Source organism: Pseudorca crassidens, chromosome 2 (assembly GCF_039906515.1).
Source record: "Pseudorca crassidens isolate mPseCra1 chromosome 2, mPseCra1.hap1, whole genome shotgun sequence".
NCBI classification, from domain to species: Eukaryota; Metazoa; Chordata; class Mammalia; order Artiodactyla; family Delphinidae; genus Pseudorca; species Pseudorca crassidens.
The window spans coordinates 110,842,777-110,867,620 of NC_090297.1; the positions used below are offsets into that span (position 1 = coordinate 110,842,777).

The 24,844-nt window shown below is 40.5% G+C and overlaps 1 protein-coding gene across 3 annotated transcripts in view; it reads right to left on the reverse strand.

The window, feature by feature from the left end:
• GATAD2B (GATA zinc finger domain containing 2B) overlaps positions 1 to 24,844 on the reverse strand; it is an 82,539-nt gene that overhangs the window by 55,815 nt on the left and 1,880 nt on the right. Inside the window, exon 2 of one of the 3 annotated variants that reach the window (XM_067727880.1) lies at positions 15,751 to 15,809. The exons of the other annotated variants lie outside the window; for them this stretch is intronic. The gene's annotated coding sequence lies outside the window, so the exon portion shown is untranslated. The remainder of the gene's footprint in view (positions 1 to 15,750; positions 15,810 to 24,844) is intronic. 3 annotated transcript variants of the gene reach the window in all.

Consider the following 24,844-nt stretch of genomic DNA (forward strand, 5'->3'; position numbering starts at 1 on the left):
ATCCAAGTTGTGATGCTCTGAAGAATATCAAATTCTTTAAGAAAAAGAAAAGATCTAACATTCACTGAGTATTTAACACACTAAATATTTATTTAATCCACGCAACAAACCAGAAAAGTGAGGTCCTTTCCCCGTTTTATAGATATGGAAACTAACTTGGTAAAATTAAGAAATTTGAATGAAGTCGGTCATTCAGCTAACTCATTCAGTAGATGCTGGCTCCAATGTCCACACTTGGTCCACTACAGCATGATGACTTCAGCATTTCCTGGCCAAAACTCAAGAGCCCAGTTCACTATGCTTGCTGTGCCAATCTCCATTCTATGCCACTGGACTAAAGAAAATATCAGCCGAATACAACTGAAGTAAAAAATACAAACTCTTTGATTTCTAATCCTAGAAGACTTCATCCAGGACTTCTTCTGAAAGGCTAATAAACATATACAATCTAGATATGTACAAAAGACATCTGATAGATAAACATCTGGGAAGGTCAAATTATAAAGGGTAATAATCATCGTGAGGAAAAAGGTGATTATCTATCAGGAAACAAGATTCAAATTAATTATAACTAAAAGCTGGAAGGTACTCCTAAAAGACAAATATGAACTTCAGAGAATCAAATACTTTTTTAAAAACCTCAGCAATATCAGAAACAAATTTACAAAAACTATTTAGTTCCCCATCTCTGCTCTTTACAAATTTTATAAGTAATTTGCTAAATTTTTTGTGCCAGTTTTTTTTTTTTTTTTTTTTTTTGGCGGTACGCAGGCCTCCCACTGTTGTGGCCTCTCCCGTTGCAGAGCACAGGCTCCGGACGCGCAGGCTCAGCGGCCATGGCTCACGGGCCTAGCCGCTCGGCGGCATGTGGGATCTTCCCAGACTGGGGCACGAACCTGTGTCCCCTGCATCGGCAGGCGGACTCTCAACCACTGTGCCACCAGGGAAGCCCTGTGCCAGTTTTGATATAATATCCTTGGGCTCAGAGAACAAATGGATCAAAATTAGAACCACTGCTAAGGTTAAAAAATAAGATCTAGTTTTTCTTTTTTTACCCCCACCCACCATAAAAATCTATTTTTTTAAAAAAGCCAACTTAAAAATTTTAACATACACCTAAGATTATTTTGTATAAAATTCACAAGCTATTTATTGGTGTCAAAAGCAAACAAAAAAACAAAACAAACAAAAACCCCCCAAAACCAAGCTAAAGTTAAAAATCCCAAGCTAAAAACCCAAGCTGCATAGCTGTTAGTCCTCTCCTGCAAACTCCTTATAGTTCTGTTTTCAGCGGGTCTAGTCTATTTGGAGAAATCAGCTCATGATTTCGAAATTACTATTACAGCAACAATCAGATCGAAGAAGAGTAGAACCCCATTCATATGATCAATAAGCTTCCATTTTTTCATTAAGTGTAGATAAGCTCAAATAATCAAAATGAGAAGTTAATTCTTAAGGCATGGGAGTTCTTCTCCACATATTTAGAAATAGTACATGCAATCAAGCAGTACTACAAAGAAAACCATTTTGCTGTCCCAAGCTTGATGCACAAATTGGGAATTACTTCCAGAATAATGCACTGATTTAGTCTTTAAAAACAGGTGATTTATGCTCATTAAGTAAAACAGAATAATTCTTATTTTAATGGGGAAAAAAATCAGTCTTCAATTACTTCAGAGTTATAAATTAGTGATTGATGATACTGAAGTATCTACCACTAATTGGGAGGATGTATTTATTAAAAATTTGGTTAAAGCAAATAAAAACTAACTACACTGATACAGCAGAATATGGACTGGGTCTTCTTACACAGGTACTAAAGAAAATGAGAACAAGATTTCCTGTTCTGAGATAGTATCTAAATTAAGGAGTACTGTTTTTTTTTTCAAAGTAGTATTCCTCAATGTGTTCCGTCCTGGGTTTATAGGAAATAAAATTGTTGTAGAGGGAACTCACTGGTGGTCCAGCGATTAGGACTGGGTGCTTTCACTACCAGGTCCCAGGTTCAATCCCTGGTCGGGGAACTAAGATCCTGCAAGCCACGTGGTGAGGCCATAAAAAAAAAAAAAAATTGTAGAGACGACAAACATCTCTACTGTTCAAGTTCTGCAAATAATAAAAAGTTACTCTTATACCCTACTCTCAGTGACTTAATCAGCATATAGAAGAAGCAAATTACATCCACTATTTCATCTCTCATGAGACATAAAATGTTCCTAGACCAGTCTTTTCTATGAGGATGGTTTACCCTCCCAAGGGCACTGGGGAATTTCACTGTCTATCCCTAGGAAAAAGAAACATGAAAATCATCTAGAGCATTAAGTTAGTATTTAACAACTACAAAATAATAATTCTCTTCCAAAAAACAAAGCAACTCCAGGGGGATCCACAAGGTATCTAACTAGTATAGTCTCAGGGACTTCCCTGATGGCGCAGTGGTTAAGAATCCACCTGCCAATGCAGGGGACACAGGTTTGAGCCCTGATCCGGGAAGATCCCATGTGCCATGGAGCAACTAAGCCTGTGCGCCACAACTATTGAGCCTGCGCTCTAGAGTCCGCAAGCCACAACTACTGAGTCTGTGTGCCACAACTACTAAAGCCCACGCGCCTAGAGCCCATGCTCTGCAACAGAAGCCACCGCAATAAGAAGCCCACACACCGCAACGAAGGGTTGCCCCCGCTCACCGCAACTAGACAAAGCCTGTGCGCAGCAACAAAGACCCAATGCAGCCATAAATTAATTAATTAATTAATTTAATTTTAAATAAATAAATAAATACTATAGTCTCAAATCCCTAACTTATTCTCATCCTTGTATCAGCAGCATGCTATTGATTCCTAGGGACCAGGCCTGAGAACATCTCATTTCTTAATACTTGACTGCTGTTTTCATTCTCTCCTATCTGTACCTTCCCTGTACCTTTAAAGGGGTGCCAAGTTCTTTTCAGACAAGTTACATTTAAATGTTCACACACATCTGACAATAAAAATGCAACTCAAGGGACTTCCCTGGCAGTCCAGTGGTTAAGACTCCACGCTTCCACTGCAGGGGGCATGGGTTCCATCCCTGGTCAGGGAACTAAGATTCCGCATGCCACGTGGCACAGCCAAAAAACTAAAATCAACAAACAGACGAACAAAAATTTCAACCCAAACATCCTAAACACCTGTCATCAACTATGTGCCACAGAGAAAAGACATGTTTTACTAGTCAAATTAACATTTTGCCATAGATTTTCTAAGCACATGGATTCTTTCTGACTAGGTATCCACCAGTGTCTCTCCCTCTCTAGTTTTCAAAGGGGAGAGCTCCTAGTCTATGAGCAGCTTTGCTTAAAGCTTCAGATATTTTACTCTGCATTAAGCTTCTCATCTTTCGCTTCTGTTGTAAAGACTGCTCTTAGCTTTATCACTAAATCACAGACAATGCCTATAACGCATATATTATATATACACACACGCGCGCACGCACACGCGCGCGCACACACACACACACACACACACACACAGAGCTACCCTCTATATGCTCATGTTCCATTCAATCTCTGATTTTAAAAGAGCCTCCAGGGACTTCCCTGGTGGTCCAGCGGTTAAGACTGAGCTCCCAATGCAGGGGGCCTGGGTTCAGTCCCTGGTCAGGGAACTAGATCCCTGCATGCTGCAACTAAGAGCCCACATGCCGCAACTAAAAGATCCTGCACGCCACAATGAAGATCCCTCGTGCCACAACTAAGACCTGGCACAGCCAAATAAATAGACATTAAAAAAAAAAAAAAGAGCCTCCAACAAGGAAGAATCTAAGATAAAATAAATTATCACAGCTACACAACTTCCATAAACTTTAAAAATCTATCCTCTACTTTAATAATTACCACACTGAATTCCTCTGCTCAACAGGCTATGCTAGAACTAGATCTAACTATCCATTAATGATCAGAGATGGAGAAATTGCTTTGGAATCTAACCTACTGTCCTGACTGGGCAAGTGAAGAATTCACTTCAATCTGTGACAATCTTGGTACACTTATGAGACAACCAGTTACTAGAATTTCAGGACAACCACCTCATATAACACTAATGAGATAAATGGAGGCCAACATAAAAGGAAAGATTTGGAAAGAGAAAAGTGGTAAATGTCTGATTGTCAAATTTAAATATCTTCAAAGTATGTTCTCTATATTTTCAACATTAAAATTAACAACCTCAGTAATAGTGGCACTTTGGGCCAGATAATTCTTTGTTCTAGGGTCTGTCCTGTGCACTGTAGGATGCTTACTCTGGCCTCTACACACTAGACGCCAGTAGTAGTACCACCACCACCAGTTTTGAGAACCAAAAATGTCCCCATATACAGCCAAATGTCCTGTAGGGGGCAAAATCCTTCCCAGTTAAGAACCATTAGATTAGAGTGAACACCACCAACATGATTTTACTCTCAAAGAGGTCTGTGGCTAGTGTTACCAACAACCTCAACCCTGAAGTTTAACACAAATACTATCAGAGGAAGTAAGAAAAGTAATAGTGTCAAATACCTTTAGGGGTGGGGAAGGATAATGACTAGGAGGGAGCATGAAAAAGGCTCCTGGGTGGAGGTAATCTATATCTCTATTTAGGTGGTCACCTTACAAAACATTTTCTGTATTTATACTACACCTCAATTAAAAAAAAAAGTTTACCAAAAAAACCCAAACCAAAACAGAGGGACTTCCCTGGTGGCACAGTGGTTAAGAATACGCCTGCCGGGCTTCCCTGGTGGCGCAGTGGTTGAGAGTCCGCCTGCCGATGCAGGGGACACGGGTTCGTGCCCCGGTCCGGGAAGATCCCACATGCCGCGGAGCGGCTGGGCCCGTGAGCCATGGCCACTGAGCCTGCAGGACCAGAGCCTGCGCTCCGCAACGGAAGAGGCCACAACAGTGAGAGGCCCGCGTACCGCAAAAAAAAAAAAGAATACGCGTGCCAATGCAGGGGACACAGGTCTGATCCCTGGTCTGGGAAGATCCCACATGCCATGGAGCAACTAAGCCCGTGCACCGCAACTACTGAACCTGCACTCTAGAGCCCACGAGCCACAACTACTGAGCCTGTGCGCTGCAACTACTGAAGCCCGCACGCTCTAGAGCCTGCGTGCTGCAACTACTGAAGCCTGCGTGCAACAAAGAATTATCCGGCCCAAAGTGTCACTATTACTGAGGTTGTCAATTTTAATGTTGAAAATACAGAGAACATATTTTAAAGAGCCCATGCTCCGTAACAAGAGAGGCCACCACAATGAGAAGCCTGCACATCGCAACGAAGAAAAGCCCCCGCTCGCCATAACCAGAGAAAGCCCGCACACAGCAATAAAGAACCAACGCAGCCAAAAAAATAATAATAAAATAAATAAATTAAAAAAAAAACTGATAGGCAAGAAGCTTGGTAGTATTTCCTTGCTTCAGTGCTGCTAGAGATCAGGTGCAAAAGGTACAGAACCAAGACATCTGAGGAGCAGGGAGATGAGTACCTAAATATTTCTTGATGATGCAATGATTTACTCTTGAATTCAAGAGAGTTGACAGTATTCAGGTCCTTCCTTTAGCACACAGCTCCAATTACTCATTCTTTTTTACCTACAAAGCTTTCTAAGATTGATAATCACATCTGAGATTAGGGTCATATATATCCTGTTCACTGAGACTTTCATACCTTTGATTTTGGAAGTTAAGAATGGCCCTTCAGGGCTTCCCTGGTGGCGCAGTGGTTGAGAGTCTGCCTGCCGATGCAGGGGACACGGGTTCGTGCCCTGGTCCGGGAGGATCCCACCTGCCGCGGAGTGGCTGGGCCCGTGAGCCATGGCCGCTGAGCCTGCGCATCCGCAGCCTCTGCTCCGCAGCAGGAGAGGCCACAACAGTGAGAGGCCCGCGTACCGCAAAAAAAAAAAAAAAAAAAAAGAATGGTCCTTCAAAAACCCCTCTAACAAGAAAATCTCTAAGTAGCATTAAAGAGGTCTGCATGAGATCAGGTATGAAATATATTGGCTCCTAACACTAAGACAGTTTGCTTATCCCCAAGCAAAAACCCCACTCAAACAGGAACTGGATTCTCTGCTCCAACAAGTAGGGCAGATAAAGGGGATAATCTGAAACAAAAAGGAAAGTAGGAGGGATCATAAAAACTGAACAGCTTGTGGACCTGTAAGAGTGGACCGTAATATTTTCAGACCAAGAAAGTAATTCCTAATACTGACTGAAATATTAACTACAGAGAAGTTTAGAAGATCTTCCTATATCTTACTTGTACATCCATAAATTTCTTAAGAAAAAAAAAAAATGTCATCAGACCAGATATTTTATGCTTCATTGCTTTTTATATCCAAGGCAACAGTATTAAGATCCCTTTTTGAAGGGTCTTTTAAAAAAGAAAAATTCATTAACCAAACATTTCCAGTTGAATAAAAAATACTGTAGCTATGGCTTTGAAAACTAAAACAATATCGCTTAAAACACTTTTTATAAGGAAGAAAAAATGAAGAGCACTGATTTTATTTTTCCGTTTCTTCTAATATAATGAGAGCAGAACAGTCTTATGTAACCTGGGGAGAATGTGAACAAGACAGTTACCTCAAATAGGATTACTTGACTTTTGGCGCTGAATGTCTCAGACTACCCAATGGAGTGCAAGGGAAAGATTAACGTTTCTCAGGGAAGTAAGTCATGACGTTTTTACAAATAATCAAAATTACATCATGTTGCCCTGAAGTGGAAGTATCTGCATAAGAAAAATTTCTTCTGTAGGGACCTAGCACTATGTCTTTAAAAAACACCAACTAAACTGCAATGGATTCAAAACACCACTACTGCTATATAGGTTAAGTTCCCAAAACTAAACACTTGGCCAAAGTTTAATACACCTAAATGTAAAAGAAGGATTACTGAAAGAGATGTCCCTACTTCAGTGACTTTGTATGTTTGCATATTCAAATATTACATTCCTTTAAAATGCTGCTGCTCTACTGAAAATTGTCGGAAATAATAAACAATAAGCTACCAAAACACCAATCCCAAATCACAAAGCTCTGGTAGGTATTTAAAACTGTCAAATATCCAAGGTTATCAGGAACTTTAATAATAAGCAAGTTAAGGAGTGATTCAAAGGGGGAAAATACATTAGACTTAGACTTACTCAAGAAGATGAGACTACTACTGGGCAACCTTTTTTTTTAAATTTTAAAATATTTATTTATCTATTTATTTATTTAGGTTGTGCTGGGTCTTAGCTGCAGCACGTGGGGTTGCAGCATGCGGGGTATTTGTTGTGCCATGAGGGCTCTTTAGTTGCAGCATGCGGACCTCTTAGTTGTGGCATGCAAACTCTTAGTTGCAGCACGCAAACTCTTAGTTGCAGCACACGTGTGGGATCTAGTTCCCTAACAAGGGCCCCCTGCATTGGGAGCACCGAGTCTTACTCACTGGACCACCAGGGAAGTCCCTGGGCAACCATTTTTAAAACTTCCATGAAAGTCAACATCCGGCTGATTTTTCTTTGATTTGTATGTTCTTTCAAAAAACACAATCTGGGGATAACTACCTCCAACTTATTACTAGTATTCACCAAATAGCAGCTCATTTGCCCAGTTATATCACCATTATTCTAGGAAAAGAATTCATCTATACCACAGATTGGCCTTTTTCTGTAGAGGGCCAGACAGTAAATATTTTAGGCTTTGAGGGCCATATCCTTTTTTTTTTTTTTTTGCGGTACGCGGGCCTCTCACTGTTGTGGCCTCTCCCGTTGCGGAGCACAGGCTCTGGACGCGCAGGCTCAGTAGCCATGGCTCACAGGCCCAGCCGCTCCGCGGCATGTGGGATCTTCCCGGACCGAGGCACGAACCCGTGTCCCCTGCATCGACAGGCGGACTCTCAACCACCGTGCCACCAGGGAAGCCCAGGGCCTTATCTCTGTTGTGACTATTAACTCTGATATTGTAGCAGTGTGAAAGCTGTCATCGACAATATGTAATAAGGGTGATAATTTCCAATGAAACTTTATTTATGGACACCAAAATCAGAATTTTCTATAATTTTCACATATCATGAAATATCCTTCTTTTGATTTTGTTCAAACATTTAAAACCATAAAAAGCATTCAAAATTCTTAGCTCATGGACTGGACAAAAACAAGCAGCAAGCAAAATCTGGTCTACCAGCCCTTAGTTTTGCTGACTCCTGATCTATACTTCTCATTTACTTTTTTTTTTAAATAAATTTATTTATTTTACTTTCAGCTGTGTTGGGTCTTTGTTGCTATGCGCGGGCTCTCTCTAGTTGCGGCGAGCGGGGGCTACTCCTCATTGCAGTGTGCAGGCTTCTCAATGCGGTGGCTTCTCTTGTTGTGGAGCACTGGCTCTAGGTGCATGGGCTCAGTAGTTGTGGCTCGTGGGGTCTAGAGCACAGGCTCAATGGTTGTGGTGTATGGGCTTAGTTGCTCCGTGGCACATGGGATCTTCCCAGACCAGGGATCGAACCTGTGTCCCCTGCATTGGCAGGCGGATTCTTAACCACTGCACCAACCAGAGAAGTGCCCCTCTCATTTATTTTTTTTTCAATTTATTTATTTTATTTATTCATTTTTGGCTGCATTGGGTCTTCGTTGCTGCATGCGGGCTTTCTCTAGTTTCCGTGAGTGGGGGCTACTCTTACTTGCGGTGCGCGGGCTTCTCATTGCAGTGGCTTCTCTTGTTGTGGAGCAGGGCTCTAGGCACGTGGGCTTCAGTAGTTGTGGATTGAGGGCTCTAGAGCGCAGGCTCAGCAGTTGTGGCGCACGGGCTTAGTTGCTCCCCGGCATGTGGGATCTTCCTGTACCAGGGCTCGAACCCATGTCCCCTGCATTGGCAGGCGGATTCTTAACCACTGCGCCACCAGGGAAGCCCTCTCATTTACTTTTATTAAACACTTCAAATTCACAAAAAAGTGTAGAGAATAATATAACAACCATTTACTTATCACACTAGCTTAAGAGATATAACATTACAAATAAAACTGAAGCTAAGGGCTTCGCTGGTGGCACCGTGGTTGAGAGTCCGCCTGCCGATGCAGGGGACGCGGGTTCTTGCTCCGGTCCAGGAAGATCCCACATGCCACGGAGCGGCTAGGCCCGTGAGCCATGGCCACTGAGCCTGCGCGTCTGGAGCCTGTGTTCCGCAACGGGAGAGGCCACAACAGTGAGAGGCCCGCGTACCGCAAAAAAAAAAAAAAAAAAAAAAAGCAAAAAAAACAAAACTGAAGCTAAGTATTCCAATCCTATTTCTCTCTTCCTTTCCCCAAAGGTAACCACTACACTGAATTTGTTTGTTTTTGTTTTTTTTCTTGCGGTACACGGGTCTCTCACTGTTGTGGCCTCTCCCGTTGCGGAGCATAAGCTCCAGACGTGCAGGCTCAGCGGCCATGGCTCACGGGCCCAACCGCTCCGCGACATGTGGGATCTTCCTGGACCGGGACACGAACCCGTGTCCCCTGCATCGGCAGGCGGACTCTCAACCACTGCGCCACCAGGGAAGCCCTGTGGGGTTTTTTAGTACTTTTACTTTATGTGTGCAGGTATAACTACATAAAACATATCATTTTGCAAGTTTAAAATTTTTATGGGATTATATAATATACATTTGTATATCACTTTGCAACTTACTTTTTTAACATTACCTTTGATAATTCATCCAGGTTGATACATGTAACTAGTTCATTCATCTTATATGGTATACAGAATGCCAACTATGGGATATCACAATTTAGTTTTCTACTTCCTGTTCACTCAACAAATTAATTACATAGTATATGGCAGGAATTGTTTTAGGTGCAAGGGCTACAACAGTGAATAAGGCAAAATTCTTCTCTCCATGGAGTTTACTCTGATAGACACTAGCACTTGCTCTTTACTGATATTACCTCTTTAAAAGTGAAGTCTCAAAAGTGACCCTAACCTAATTTTATCCAAAGCATAAAAGAAAGTGAAAAAAAAAAAGCCATCAATTTTACTTAGTAAATGGAAGAGAAATCCTTTCTCCTTCATTAAGGTTTGTTTAAAGATATTTCTTGCTAAGCTAAAAGAGATAAAAGAAAACTTCAAGAATAAATTTCACCCCAAATATCAAAATCTTTAAGCTTCCAACATTTTAAAATTAGAACCCAGGGCTTCCCTGGTGGTGCAGTGATTAAGAATCGCCTGCCAATGCAGGGGACACGGGTTCGAGCCCTGGTCTAGGAAGATCCCACATGCTGCGGAGCAACTAAGCCTGAGCGTCACAACGACTGAGCCTGCGCTCTAGAGCCCGCGAGCCACAACTACTGAAGCCTGTGCACCTAGAGCCCGTGCTGCACAACAAGAGAAGCCACCGCAATGAGAAGCCCACACACTGCAACAAAGAGTAGCCCCTGCTCACCGCAACTAGAGAAAGCCCGCACGCAGCAACGAAGACCCAAAACAGCCAAAAATAAATAAATAAAATAAATTTATTAAAAAAAAAAATAGAACCCCATTCACAGTTGCCTTCATTTAGACTTACACTACAAACAGGGAGTACTCATGATAAGACATCTGGAGCTTCCAGTTTCTGTTCCTCTTCATTTCCCAAAACCAGTGTCAAGCAATAAGGAAGATAAAGATCAGCAGTGGATCTAAATCTTTTGGTCAACAGAAGGAAATATTATAGTAATCCAAAACTTAATAGAACTGATATTAACAGGCCTAAAAGACAAGTTTTGCTCCTTGGAAATAAAATGACAGACTTCCTGAGTAGGAATTAAACAAGACATCACCACCAACAATAATAAATTAATGAAACAGTCTCCAATGCTCTTTTAATTCCAAAGGAGATGGTAACTTTGAACACATCTCATACCCTTGAATCAGTCAAATTTCCTATCACTGCTTAAGGATGTGTACGAAAACTAAGTTTGTTTCATTTTACTGCTGCCAGTAGGCCATGAATGTGGGATAAAATAAAGAATGTATGTAGGGTGATGGTACCACCAAAGGTAATCCCCTACTCTGGGCAAGTGAAGGCCTACTAATAAGTTCTAAGTTCACTAAACAAAATTTAAATCTATTGAATAAAACGAATCACCTTCACCCTAAAAACAGAGAAATGCGATGAAGAAGAAGATAAATAACTGAACAATGAGCAGAAAACTAGTTGGAAAGGAAATGAGTCGTAAAAGGCATTTGGTCTTATTTGTCTTAACATCCCCATTCCCTAAAAACTATATAACCCTGCTGATTTAGCAGTGTTTGGCTTTCTGCCTCTGCCTACTGGGAGTTTAACAAGAACTCCAGTAAGGAGTTTCCATGAGAACAGTCAGCTGGGAACTATATATGCTCCTTATTCCTGAAGTCGTCCTGATTTTAAAAGATTGTGGTGACAAGAAATCAACTTGTCAAAACTTTTACATTTAGACTGACAATTGAGAGGTTTGAAGGACATTTCAAAAAAGTAAAATTTGCTTCTAAAATGCATACTCCTCTTCCCAACAACTGGCTACAGTTACATGGCCAATAATCAAAATCCAAAGATATCTGCATTTAAGGAAGGAAATTCTAATAAGGCACAAAAGTGCTTTCAAAGGCACTTGAAGACAGTACTCATCACTGTCCAGCCACACTACTTCCCTCAAATTTAGATTTAAATTGAGTTGTTTTAGAAACTCTCATAGCCTGTTGGTGTGAATATATTAAATATAAATACAAATTATTGGAAGATAATTTAGTATCTAACAAAATTTTAAATGTGCATGCCCTTTGGTCTAGTAATTGTATGTCTAGGAATTTTACCTACAGATATACTAAAATGTATAAAGATGTATGTAAGATGTTTCACTGGAACCCTGGTTATGACAGTATTCCCACACACTGGAAACACCCTAAATGTTCCTCAGAGGGGACAGATTAAGTACAAATTAAAATATATCCATACAATGAAATATTGCACAGCCACTAAAACAATGACAAACATTGTATAATACACACACACACACACGAAGAGTACAGCATAATGCTCAACAATTTTTTTTTTTTTTTTTTTTGCGGCACACAGGCCTCTCACTGTTGTGGCCTCTCCCGTTGCAGAGCACAGGCTCCGGACACACAGGCTCAGCGGCCATGGCTCACGGGTGTAGCCGCTCCGCGGCACGTGGAATTTTCCCGGACCGGGGCACGAACCTGTGTCCCCTGCATCGGCAGTCGGACTCTCAACCACTGCGCCACCAGGGAAGCCCCAATACTCAAGAATTTAAGCGTAACAGTCAAATTTCCTGATTTTGTGTCCCAGCTCTTTTACTGACTAGGTATGTGACCTTAGGCAAATCACTTAAGCTCTCTGTGCCTCAGTTTTTTTAATCTGTAAAATGGGAATGATCACAACGTCTACCTTTAGAGTATTGTGAGGATTAAACAAGTTAATTAATGTGAAGTGCTTAAAATAGTGCCTGCACATAGAAAAGCCCAGTAAATGTTAGTTATTACTAAAAACATATCCAAGGGAACTCCCTGGCGGTCCAGTGGTTAGGACTTGGAGCTTTCAGTGCCGTGGGCATGGGTTCAATCCCTGGTTGGGGAACTAAGATCCTGCAAGCCGCACAGTGCAGCCAGAAAAAACAAAAACAAAGAAACCACATATCCAAGGTATTAAATGGACATGGGCAAACAATTACAATGGCTAAAACTAAAACAACGGAAGTTGGGAAAGACACAGATAGATGGAATAAAGAGAGGTTTTGAAAATAGAATTTTCAGGATTTGGTAAGCTTAACTCACACTCTGACCCAAGCTGTAAAAGGTGCTGATATGTTGTTCCTCCTATGCTGGTTACTTAATTTATAAATACATTGTATCTAGTATTGCAGTTATTTTAATACCTGTCTTCTCTTCTGTACTATGTATCTTCTTGAGGACTGAGGCTGTATCATTTATCTTTACATACTCTACAACACCTATGTGTATGTCTTTTACACAGTAGGTGTACAATAAACACCTAATACCTATGAATGTTCATATGAATATATGAATGGTCAGGCTTTTTCAGTTCCCCACAACCAGCCGATTTAAGTGGTTACAAAGTAAACAGAGCTCATGGAAAAGAGACCCAAGTTTTCTCTTTAACTGTCATTTTCCTAAACCAAACCAGTCTAGGAGAGAGAAAACCACCTGGGGTCTATACTCCAGGAAATGGAAAAATAACCCTGTTATCACTGATCAGGGCCTAGGATTTTCTGACATAATTTGGGATTTAGGATTACCGATGAAATTACAAAACAGACTTTATGAACTACGTAATCAGCATTCCTACAATAAGTTTAATAACCTAGCAGTACTCGAATTATGTTTACTCAATGCTGACTAAGAGAATAATAGCAATGAAAGTTATTAAAGAGCAAGACCTGCAGGCAATAGGAAAGGTATACAGCCATAAAGTCGAATATTCTTTCCCAACGAAGTTCTGGTATCCATGAAAAGATTTTCACCCTTAAAATTTTCATTTAAAGAAAAAGTAAATTCTCTACATATGGATTTGAAAAAAATCTCCTATGTTATTAAATGAAAAGAAGCAAGACGTGGAAAACTATGCCATCTTTTGCGTAAAAAGAAAAACTAAAAATAAACTCACATTTGCTTGCATATATATAAAAAACTCTGAAATGATAGAAAAGAAAGGAATAACAATGATGGGGCTTAAAACTAAGCAGCTGAGGGCTTCCCTGGTGGTGCAGTGGTTGAGAGTCCACCTGCCGATGCAGGGGACACGGGTTCATGCCCCGGTCCGGGAAGATCCCACATGCCGCGGAGCAGCTAGGCCTGTGAGCCATGGCCGCTGAGCCTGCACCTCCGGAGCCTGTGCTCCACAATGGGAGAGGCCACAACAGTGAGAGGTCCACATACAGCAAAAACAAACAAACAAACAAACAAAAAAACTAAGCAGGTGAGAAACAATGATGAAAAACTTTTCACTGTGTATCTTGATTTTTTTTTAAATTTGAACCAAACTTTTAACAATAAATAAAATGTTCCAACCATAACAAACAAATACATTTACAAGAACGAAAGCTATTTGGAGTAACCTTGTTTCTAATACCATAGAGAAAAATACTGTGATCCAAGGAGCTAGGTGAAATTAAAACTCTCCGTGATAGGAATCAGCTGCCACATTATAGTAACAGTATCCCATTCAGTTTAGTTTTATACTGTTTGGCCCAAAATAAAAAAGGATGTGAACAGAAAAACCCAGTCTAAAATTCATATGGCATCTCAACGGATCCCAAATAGCCAAAACAATCTTGAAAAAGAAGAGGAGTCAGAGGACTTACACCTCCTGACTTCAAAATTTACTACAAAGCTAGAGTAACTGAAACAGTGTGGTACTGGCATAAAGACACATACAGATGAATGGAACAGAACAGAGACTCCAGAAATAAAGCCTTGCATATATGGTCAAATGATTATCAACAAGGGTGTCAAGGCCATTCAATGGAGAAGGGACTGTCTTTTCAACAAATGGTGCTGGAAAAACGGGATATCCACATGCCAAACAATAAAACTGGACCCTTACCTTAGAGCATATACAAACATTAACTCAAAATGGATCAAAGACCTAAATGTAAGAACTAAAAGTATAAAACTCTTAGAAGGAAACAGAGGAGGAAAAAGCTCATGACATTGGAGTTGGCAAAAATTTCTTAATACAACACAAAAAATAGGCAACAAAAGAAAAAGTAAACTGGATCTCATCAAAATTAAAAATTTTGGGGACTTCCCTGGTGGTCCAGTGGTTAAGACTCCGTGCTCCCAATGCAGGGTGCCCAGGTTCGATCCCTGGTGAGGGAACTAGATCCCGCATGCCGCAACTGAAAGATTCCGCATGCCGCAACTAAGACCCGGTGCAGCCAAATAAACAATTTTTTAAAAAATTAAAAATTTTTGTGCATCAAAGGACACTATCAACACAGTAAAAGAATAACCCACAAAATGGGAGAAAACATTTGCAAATCATATATCTGATACAGGATTAATATCTAGTATAAGGAACTCCTACCACTCAACAAGAAGAAAACAAACAACCCAATTAAAAAATGGGCAAGGCCTTGAATAGACACTTCTCTACAGAAGATATATGAATGACCAATAAGCACATAAAAAGATGCTCAAAATCACTAATCATTAGAGAAATGCAAATCAAAACAATGAGATACCACTCCATAGCAATTAGGATGGCTTTTACAAAAACAAAAATTAAAAAAAAAAGAAAGAAAATAGCCAAGTGTTGGTAATAAGAACATAGAGAAATTGGAATCCTCGTACACTGCTGATGGGAATGTAAATGATATAGTCACTGTAGAAAACAGTATGACAGTTCCTCAAAAAATTAAACATAGAATTGCCATATGATCCAGCAATTCCAATTCTGGGTATACACCCAAAAGAATTTAAAGCAGGGACTCAAACAGATGTCTGTACACTCATGTTCACTGCAGCATCATACACAATAGCCAAAAGGTGGAAACAACCGAAATGTCCGTTGACAGATGAACAAATAAACAAAACGCGGTAAAGTGTGTGTATACACACACACACACACACACACACACACACACACATAATGGAATATTAGTCAGCCTTAAAAAGGAATGAAATTCTGACACATGCTACAACATGGATGAACCTTGAAGGCATTATGCTAAAATGAAATGAGCCAAACACAAAAGGACAAAAATTGTATGATTCTACTTACGTGAAGTCCTTAGAGTAGTCAAATTTACAGAGACAAAGTAGAATAGTGGTTGCCAGGGGCTAAGGGGAGGAATAACATGGAATTATTTTTTAATGGGTACAGAGTTACTATTTGCCAGGCAGAAAGAAGTTAAAGGTCTTACAACTAGTAAGCAGCAAAGTAGAAATTTGAACCTAGGGCTTTCCAACTGCAGAGCTATACTTTTAAAAGTGACCAAAACTCTAGTTTAACCAAAGAAGGAAAGATTTCAACTAATTATGTAAAAATACCCCCAAGATTAGTACCAATACTAGACTATTTTCTCATATCCAGACACCAGAATTAAATGTATGCACAACACCAAGAATGGTTGGTTCTGAAGGAGAACAACAGAGAGTGCAAAGTTTTTCAGAATAACCAGCAAAACCTAATGTGACACTCTCGGCAACACATGAAAGATGTGCTAAGCAGCCCCAGTAACAACAAAATTAAAATGACCACTTTCAAAGGCTTCTTCAGATAATTCTTAAAGCTATAAAACAATGAGTAAAAATCTCACTGTTCTCCTCCAATACACCTCTGTACCATAAAAGTGCCCCTTATACAGTCATCTTCACACTCTCAACCAAACTGAATCTAGAAGACAGCAAAGAAGTCACACATAACTAGAGACACTTCTAAGTTTTAATTTTTGATACAACTTTATCATATTGTATTTTACTCCCTCCTGTGAATATTATCAGGTATTCAGCCAGCCAGAATAGAAGGTTTAATCTGGAAATAGAAACTGCTCAGATTCTAACCTTGGTTATACTCTTCTGTGACATCTACCACTCTGTCTCTGACAAAACTGGGAACCTACAATTTAATACCAGATATATATCAAGACTTCGGTAGTATGAATGCAACAGTCAAAACAGTTCATTACAGATGGTACCCCTTCGTGTATAATAATTTATTAAATCTCAAAAAAAAATTTTACACCACTATTTAAGCTAGAGACATCCTATTCCCTTGAACCCTCAAGGGTTTTCAAAGTTGCACTTGCTATTTTTAAGATGTCTCTGTCCACTGCAAGCACAGCTGTAAAAGATCCTTTTCCAGTCACCCATACTCCTTGAAAGCTTTCAGTTCAATATTAATGCATTATACAGAACTCAACTGGGAAATAGCTCTCCAAGCAGAAGGTGAAGAGTTAAAAATGGAGGCTAATGAAAACTTAAGACTGAATCCTAGTGCAGTAAGAGACCCATATTCTGGGCTTCCCTGGTGGCGCAGTGGTTCAGAATCCGCCTGCCAACGCAGGGAACCGCAGAGCAACTAAGCCCGTGTGCCATAACTACTGAGCCTGCGCTCTAGAGCCCGCAAGCCACAACTACTGAAGCCCGCGTGCCTAGAGCCCGTGCTCCGCAACGAGAAGCCACTGAAATGAGAAGCCCGCACACTGCAACGAAGAGTAGCCCCCGCTCGCTGCAACTAGAGAAAGCCCGCGCGCAGCAACGAAGACCCAACGCAGTCAAAATTAATAAATAAAATTAATAAATTTATATATTAAAAAAAGAGAGACCCATATTCTAGTTTCCATTCACTTGGCAGAAAATATCTGGATTTAATATACTCTTAAGAAAGCAAAACTTTCAAATTCACAATGCACTCAGACAAGGAACTCAGCAAGCATTCTTTACTAACTGAATTATAAAATGAGAAAAGAAGAGCATTAGAGTAACATAATAATTATTCATGGACACTACTACATGAGAAGAGTGTCATACTACTCACATCAGATTTCCATAGAATCTAATATAGGGTCTTCTAGCCAACCTGTCCAGGGCAGTAACAATACACATGACCAACTGCTTCAATCCATTTGATAGCAACAATCAATCTAGCCATATAAATGTTAAAGAGTGGTTAGAAAAGTGCCCCTCCCTCCAAAAGATGTTATTCTCTTGGGGAAATATTTTCAACGTTTTTCACTGGTAGCTCAACCTATTTAGTGGTGCACACCATTCAGGTAACCTTTATGCCTTTAAAGAACATAGGACAAATTTCTCAAAGTTTTGTTTTAATTTCAAGACTAATGTATCATCTTTAAAGGACCGAAAAAAATCAAAGGTATTGTTCCTTCTTGCCTCTGATCCCCAGGTCTGCCTGCATGACTCACAGAAGAGAAAGAATGGGGGGCTTTACAGATTTCTTAGTGTGATACTACCATTTTTACAGAAAGGAAGGGTTTCTTGCTCCTGGCTCAAGGGATTCTGCTCACTCACAAAGCTGAAACCTTACTCTCCTGCTTCCTAGAACGTTAGATGAAAGAAGGTGGGGGCAGCAGCTCAGTAACAGTTATCCTCCTGAGAACTCACTGAAGGTGAGGGCCAAGCTGGATGAGCTGTGCCATTTGCCTTAGAAGATTCATATGGAAAAAAACCGCAGCCTCCGAACCAGTGAAGTTTCTAAAATATACCTAGTCTAAGGCCACCATACTAGTTCTCTGAAAAACCAGCACACTAAAGCAGTTAATTCCCTCATTCAAGAGTGACAACCCTTCAACAACAACAACAACAACAACAACCCATGAAGAACTACAGGGAAGCAGAATATCAAGGTGCAGTACTGTCTTCTCGAAGAGATGCTCTTTCATGGTCAAATAAGTTCCAGAAGCTTTGCATCCTTTAGCCATTCTTTTACCACTCCTAATACACAATGTATATTTAGGCACGCAAGGCTCTGGGACATTATGTTGTAAAGAAATCTGCCTTAACTTAACGCAGAATTTTTCAAAACCCTATTTGACATTATATTTTCATATAAGACCTATTAATATTGAGGAAAACTATCTTTCTTTTGTTTGTTTTGTTTTTGTAAAGGCAAAACAAAACTCTATAAGAAGTGTTAGGAGAATGGTAAGATCACAACTTCTGGAGTCAGGCAGAGTTGTTCAAATACTGGATTCACCACTTTTATTAATTTTTGAGATTCTAGCAAAATGACAACCTCTCTGGGAATTGTGTTTTCTCATCTGTAAAGTGATCATAATATCTCCCTCACAAGAGTTACTGTAAGAATTTAAATAGCATAAAGCCTTACACAAAGAAAGTGCTCAACAAATGAGTTTATATTTACATTTTAAAAATTCCCTTCAGGGACTTCCCTGGTGGCGCAGTGGTTAAGAATCTGCCTGCCAATGCAGGGGACACGGTTCGAGCCCTGGTCCAGGAAGATCTCACATGCCGCGGAGCAACTAAGCCCATGAGCCACAACTACTGAGCCTGAGCTCTAGAGCCCACAAGCCACAACTACTGAGCCCATGTGCCACAACTACTGAAGCCGGCACACCTAGGGCCCGTGCTCTGCAACAAGAGAAGCCACCACGATGAGAAGTCCATGCACTGCAATGAACAGTAGCACCTGCTCGCTGCAACCAGAGAAAGCCCCCATGCAAGAAACACCCAGCGCAGCCAAAAATAAATTAAATAAATAAATAATTTTAAAAATTCCCTTCAAGTTCCAAAAGTTGCAAAAATGCAATTTTTTAAAATCTGAGGGAAAAATTACAGAATCCATGACTGAAATACTCCCTGAGAAGTGTAATTTCTCAGGATTTTGCAAACTTTTTAATCCACTGGACTGAGAAAGGCTTTAAATTTGCCACATTTAAGATGATATAGGGGGACTTCCCTGGTGGCACAGTGCATAAGACTCTGCACTCCCAATGCAGGATGCCCAAGTTCAATCTCTGGTCAGGGAACTATATCCCACATGCATGCTGCAACTGAGAGTTCAAATGCCATAACTAAGGAGCTGGCGAGCTGCAACTAAGGAGATGCCTGCCACAACTAGGACCTGGTGCAACCAAATAAATAGTATTTAAAAAAAAAAAGAATGATATACAGGAACACACTACACCTACTGATAAAAATGGATATGAACAGAACACATGTTGTAGAAGAGTATTTATGGTTTCAGTGATAAAAAGGGCCTTACATGAATATAAACAAGAAAAAATGAGTTGTGAGAAAAGCTCAGCTTGTGTCAGTACATAATAACTAACAACTGTACAGTGTTTTAGCTTATAAAACATCTTTACATGCATAATCTCATTTGACTGACAAAGAGACCTAGTTAAACAGATAAAGCAGTTACTGATCCTCATTTCTACGCTGAGAAAACTATGGCTTGGAGACTTTAAGTGACTCAACCAAGGTCACACAGATGATAAAAAGAACCAAGACTCCAAACTTGTTCTTCTGCTCCCAGAACATAACAAATAGGGCATCTTCTAAATGTACGCAGCATTTTCTCAACCCACAGAATTATTCATATTTTAAAATACTTTTTGGGTGACAGGCACCATGATAGGCACTGGAGACACAAAAGTAAAAAGACATGCTATCTCTTTATTTCAGAATGTTGTCAGACCACTGGGGGAGACAAGCAATATTTATAAATTACAGTGAGATCAAAGAAGAAAGCATATCTAAGTCTCTTTGGGCAAGTCAAGGAAGGCTTCCCAGAGACAGCAGCATTTGAGATGAAATTTGGTAGCTGATCTGGGAACTAAAAGAACTGTATTTAGAGGACTTCCCTGGTGGCACAGTGGTTGGGAGTCAGCCCGCCAATGCAGGGGACATGGGTTTGAGCCCTGGTCCAGGAAGATCCCACATGCCACAGAGCAACTAAGCCCGTGCACCACAGCTGCTGAGCCTGCTCTCTAGAGCGTGCAAGCCACAACTACTGAGCCCGTGTGCCAAGAGCCCGTACTCTGCAACAACAGAAGTCACCGCAATGAGCAACCCACACACCGCAACGAAGAGTAGCCCCTGCTCACCGCAACTAGAGAAAGCCCGCACACAGCGATGAAGACCCAACGCAGCCAAAAATAAATAAATTTTTTAAAAAAATAAAAGAACTGTATTTGCTCATGTATAAACTGTAAAGGGAGAAAAGTACGGCTGGATAGAAAAACAAAGGTCAAGATTTACAAAGGGGCTTTGATATTATGCAGAGTACCTTTAAATGATTGGAAACTATTGAATACCTTTGAGAAGGCCAAGTAGAATAATCAGATCTCCATTAGACTATTCTGAAGAGAATATGATTGAGAGTTTAAAAGGAAACGACTAAAAACAAACAGAACTGTAAGAGATCATGGCAATATTCCAAATAAGAGTTGCTGTGGTCCTGAATTAGGAGACCCGCAACGGAGATACAGAAAAAAGGTATAGATTCAGAAATATTTGGAAAGTAATGGATAAGGGAGAGAGAGAGAATTGACAATGATGCTCTCATTTCTGGCTTAGGTGACTCAATGAATCACAAAATGGGAATAGATGATGAAAATGCTGAGCTTGAGGTACCAATGGAATACAGAGATGGATATGTCTAGCACAAAGTAGACAACTGGAAACAGAGGGCTGGAGTTTAGGAGATGTGATAATATATGTGAATATATATGAAGATTTTTTTTCCATAATCAAGTGTTATTTACCATTTCAATGGGAAGGCAATCATTTTATCATCGTTATTTGTATAATGCTTCAAAGTTCAAAAAACATTTTAATATCCTGTATCATACCACATTTCATAGTTTTGTTATAAACAAATACGAAGTTTGGAAAAGTTATTATTATTCCTATTTGATCAAGAAATAGTTATTGAGTATTAACTATATGCCAAACACTGCACTAGGCATTAAACAAAACACCAGAGTAAATCCATGCTTTCATAGACCTTCCATCATACCAGGGGAATCAATAAGCAATAAATGTAACAAATAAGTGTGTTAGAAAGCTGTAAGTGCTGTATGAAAAAGAAAGAACAGAGAAGGATTACAAGTGAGGGGTGGAAGCTAAAGGTGAAATTTTAAATAGGGGTAGGATAAAGTCTCATTGAAAAGGTGACATTTAAACAAAGGCTTGACTGAAGAAGGTAAGAAAATTAGTCATTTGTATTATCTCTGTGGGAAAAACTAGTTATTTCCCACTAGAGGGAATAACTAGTGCAAAGGTCCTGAGATAGAGTGTGGCTAATGCACTTAAGGAACAAGTCAATGTGGCTGGAATGGAGTGAGCAAAAGGGAGGATGACAGGAGATCAAAAAGAGAAGAATAGGGAGAGGCAGATCATGTAAGACCTTAGAGCCCAAGGTAAAGACTGGCTTTTACTGTGCAAGAAACGGGAGTTCAAAAATTTGGAGGCTTGGGAATTCCCTGGTGGTCTGGTGGTTAGGACTCCATGCTTTCACTGCTGAGGGCCTGGGTTCGATCCCACAAGCCACGCGGCCAAAAAAAAAAAAATTTAGGAGGTTTACCCAAAAGCCTGTATCAAATAAATGGTAAAGCTAGGATTTGACCCGGGATTTCTAGACTCTCTACGCTTGTGTTCTGCTATTCCAATTTGCCACTTATTAGCCCACAAACTCCCTCCAAGGAAGTCTGAATTTAAATATCCTCAAGAAGCTAACTTTATAACTACCTTCTAGGTTAGAGATGCACAACCTCTCCAATTAACATTTCTAATCCCTCACAACCATAATGAGAATTTACTAATCCTAAAGTCTAATCTAAATCCTAATATCCAGCCTATTTTTTGGTAGATTACAAACTCCACCTTCCCCATAAATGAGACAAGATCAAGAAAGCTTTATTAGGAGGCTTAAAGCATGGCTTTCAGGTTCAAGTAACTGAATTACTTTTAAAAATGTATACTAGCCAGATGTGAAAAAAAAACAAGAGAATGGCTCAGGAATGCCAAAGTATTGTCATTTTCCTTAATAGTTTACTGTTAGTATTAATAACAACTAAGTTCACATGTAGTCAAAGAAGCTTCTGCAATTATTATGACTCTTTAAGGTCTGGGATTTGACCATTTCATACCTCAAAATTAACACAATATGTGTCCTCATTCATCTGTTGCTTTTGGTACAAGCCAGAACTCTTGATAGCGTCTTGCCGGTTGATGGCAACTTACGGCAAACACCAGAGGATTATAAGGGAGACATCAAACATTACTGAGATACCATCTAGAAGTATATCAGACTGGTTAAGCCCTTAATGACCCTGGGTCACTCCTTTCCTACTGAATAAACTCAAACCGTATAGGGATATTTCATATATCCATAAAAGAGAAGGTAAAAGATGGAACATGAAGAAGGAGCACTTCAAATCAAATCTACTCTTCAGAGGCTTTCATCACTACTACGCAAATATAGGAGGCTCTCTGCTTCACGGACTCTGGAGCCACCAAAATCCCCAACCAGTACCTACAGAAAAAACATCACAGGGATTACTGAAGATAAACTATATGGCTAACAGAAGCTTCCCCCCACCAAAGCCAGTTCTTTTCAACAGAAGCTGAACTTCCTTATGTATCCAATTCCCAGGATTGCTTGCTTAGCCAATGCAAGAGAACTGCAACTTCGTGTGGCACTGCCTGATAGGCTGGATTTTTCCTGAGCAAAAGGTGAACAGCTTTATGCCAGGACTAGATTTATAGTCAATCTGACTCTGTGTCTTTTTTTTCTTCCCCTCTAAACTGTCTCAGAAAATGCCTGGCTATTGTGCCTTAATATGTAATGAAGCAGAGCTTTAAGTACTGCAAGTGGTCTGGAGAAGAAAGTCCTTCAGTTCCAGTATGGCTCAAATCATGATTTATCGAGCAATTGTTTTAATCAACCAAAGCTGGTTTGGCTTTTCTCAATGAACTAAATGAGCATCCTGAGCTGAGTGCAGAGGGGCTACTTGTCAGCATGACTCCCAATGAGGTGGCTAACATGGCATAAGCTCCAGAGTCTAGAAACCAGGACAGCACAGCTGCTGTTCCCCTAAATATGCACCTTCAGCTTGATGGGTGGGGGAGGTAAGGAAGGAAGGAAGAATCAGTAAATTGAAACAAGAGGGACATCCCTGGTGGCACAGTGGTTAAGAAGCCGCCTGCCAATGCAGGGAACACGGGTTCGAGCCCTGGTCCAGGAAGATCCCACATGCCTTGCAGCAACTACACCCGTGCGCCACAACTACTGAGCCTGCGCTCTAGAGCCCACGACCCACAACTACTGAAGCCCACATGCCTAGAGCCTGTGCTCCACAACAAGAGAAGCCACCGCAATGAGAAGCCTGCGCACTGCAACGAAGAGTAGCCCTGGCTCTGGGCAACTAGAGAAAGCCCTCGCACAGCAAGGAAGACTCAACATAGCCAAAAATAAATAAATTAAATTAAATTAAAATAACAACAGGCCTAGTTTACATACAACATACGAGATAACACTTAATCCAGAAGTCCCAGCAGAAGATTAGGATACTATTATTGACACACTGACTCTTCTTCCACACTGCTGTTCTCTAAACAAAACCCAACCTGGAGATCTGGGTGGGGGTGGGGGGAAGGTGGGGGTGGTGGGTGGTAAGGAGAGACATTAGTCCAAAAAAGGGGAGGCAGGCAGCACACAGACTTTTGAATGTACTTTTAAGACTGAAATTCAGAACAGAATTCTCACGTTTCCCTTCCCCACCACCCTACGGCCTTACGCTAAACACAGCAGTAAAAGTTACTGCCATAACTTACATCTGAAGTGCTGATCAGGGAACCTGGTTAACGTTGTTCCTAGACAAGTATTTGAATGTAGCCTCTATTCAGACCCTACTGGGACTGCCTCTAAACAGGAAGTTAACAGACATCACACATAGGCAGGGAAGGCAAACCACAGTGTCAAAAAGATGGATTCTGCTGTCAGCTACTCATCACTCTCACCTCATCAAAAGTGTTCTCAAGTCAGGAATAGGCAGGACAAAAGTCCATAAGCCTCACCTCTTCTCAAACTGGGTCACTCAGCCTAAAGGTCCAGCCTTCTGATTCCTGCTAATTAATACTTATCTACTTCATTCCTTACCATGATGACTACCACTGCCACTAGACTAAAAAACTGTATTCCTCTTAAAACGGAACACAGTACTACCAAATCAGTACTCCCATTAACTCGTTATTTATACAGCCCACCTGCTTAAAAAGCCCAAGGAAAGACTATTCTTGACCCAGCCCATTCCAAAACAGTCAGAGACTGAATATCAGTCACAAAAAAGCAGCACCATTTCCAACAGGTGTGGGCCTTCGCTCAAAAT